The following is a 2,500-nucleotide window of genomic DNA, read 5'->3' on the forward strand; positions in this document are numbered from 1 at the left end:
CGATAAGAACAAAGAACGTCATAGAATTAGGTATTCATTTATGGAGAGCATCAAATTTAAAAAAAAAAAAAAAAAAAAGTATAGCTAGAAAGTCGAATCCGCCATATATCTTTTTTTTTTTTTTTTGAGCTATGCAAAGATCGTGCATAAAAATTCAAATTACATCGGATGAAAATAAAATCACAAAGACACTAGGCTTTGTAATGCGATGTCTAGACTAGAATAAATTCTACACATACTATACAAGTAAACGTTTTTTTTTTTTTTTTGGGGGGGGGGGAAATAGTCCATCATAAATAGTTAACTAAATAGAAGCACCAGAATTGATTACCTTTCAGTTTTTCATTTGCAACTAAATCACGTCGATTGTATATACCCTGCATAGTTTTTAGAAGCACCTATGTACACAGAAATCTGGTGATAAGTGTTGTTTATCGTAACTGCCTTTATCTACGTTTAACGATTTAATTTCTCTCTTGCATTACAAATTGATTCACCAAATTATATTATATATTATTTTTTTTTTCGTTATGCGATTAATAATTGAGGAATGTCATGTGAAATCCCCTTAAATACTTTAATCAAATATTCTGATTAAGAATAATATTTAAAAATTACCGTACTAATAAGTTTGCCGTGGTCTCTATATTAATTTACTTAATTGCAAATTATCATAATATCCTCCTCATTAACTTTTTCCGCTTTTGAAATATTAGTTTTTATTTGACCCGGAAGCTTTATCGAGAAAAGGTGAATTTTATGCACCAAATCTAAATAAGATGAAGCCAGGTTTTATAGTTACATCTCATTATCGAAATAATATTATCTAAAAAAAGTTTAAGCGGTTAATTTCGGTTTTATTAATTTTAATAACAGACGAAATTGTCTGTTTTCTGACAATTTTCACCTCAAAATCAAAGAGTTAGTTTCTATGAGTGTCACTGGTGCCCCTCGTAGAATTTTACATAACAGTACATTAGTCTAATAATTTTTCTATGAAAATATACGACTTGCAGATACCCTGAATCCTTGATTAGGGTTTTAAAAAAGTATATAAGGTATATCCGACTACAATACATATTTTGGATAATACAATGTAGCAATAAAATGATATCGCTATAGTTCTTATTAAAGACGAAGTCATGTTACTGCTAATACTCTTCCTTTTTATTCATTCCATTCACTTATTGTAGAAATTTTATTGAGACCCATTTAGGGCAATTATGGTTCTTTAAATCTTACAAAAGGAATAGGTTGATGTCATAAGTTAAAGTGTAAGAAAATTAGTTTTTAAATTGAATGTAGAATTACAGCTAACTTAAGGTTTCTTTTTCATTTGCATATAACATATACCCTTACTTTGAGTATGATATAGAGAAATCCAACTTTTTATGTCAAGTCCATTATCCACAGTATTTACAAATTATATCATCATCCTCATCTCCTCCTACGCCCATTGACGCAAAGGGCCTCGATAGAGGATTCATTGACAAGATTCATCAAAGGATAGCTTGTTCTTTGTGATGCGCAGTGCCTATCTAACAAGGCAATTGACCCCTGCCAGTTCATACTAATTCTAGTAAGATCATCCACCAGGCATTGAGGGTATATAAAATGTTCATTAAATCCACTCATTAAAGTCTTAGAATGTGTTACCTTATAACTCCCCTTTGAGGCATGAAACTACTTAGTACCTCACAAGTTCTCCGTAAATCCAGGTTGATAATATTTTGGTTTGATTTTGAAACAAAACGTCATTCGAAAACATCCTAATCCGTCCTAATAATTACAGAAATAGGAGTAATATTGCATTCATTCTATAACAGCATAACTTCAAAAAATTGATATTCATTACTTGTCTCCCTTATTTTGTTTTGGAAAATTCCTAACAGAACAAGAGACAGACAAAGAAGTGCTAGTTATTGGGATACTCTGTTCGTCCTCTGTTAATTCATCATCCTTTCATCTTCTCTCCCGATTCTTGGAATATTAAATTTATAGCAGGTGACGCTGTAATACCCTAGAGTTGTTGTTGGAAAAATAAATTCTTAAATAACTTTTATTTATTTTTGGCATTTTTATTGTATAATATCTGTGCACCCTATCAACGGTTATGTAAATATCATGGAAAGTGCTGGAAGGAAAACTGAGATTGTATCGACATCTACTGAGGAAAGAGGAGGATAGGTGTAGGGAGGCATACTATGGAAATGGAAGTTTAATGGTATAATGGAAGAGGAAGACTAAGGAGATGGAGGGACTGTGAAGGGATTAGGAGAAAGAGAAAAAAATAGTGAAAAAGAGGTGTAAAAAAGAAATCTATGGAAAAGGCTTATTCAAAACGGTGACTATATATAAAAATAGAGGATTAATCAACCATCATATTGATTCTTCACCCTGTTCTCTTATTTCAGGTTTGTGCAAGAGTTAGGGAACTTGATGGCATTAGTTAGGAGACTGAAATTTTTCTGATGCTTTGAACGTGATCAATTGCGGAATG

Source organism: Palaemon carinicauda, chromosome 11, assembly GCF_036898095.1.
Source record: "Palaemon carinicauda isolate YSFRI2023 chromosome 11, ASM3689809v2, whole genome shotgun sequence".
NCBI lineage: Eukaryota > Metazoa > Arthropoda > Malacostraca > Decapoda > Palaemonidae > Palaemon > Palaemon carinicauda.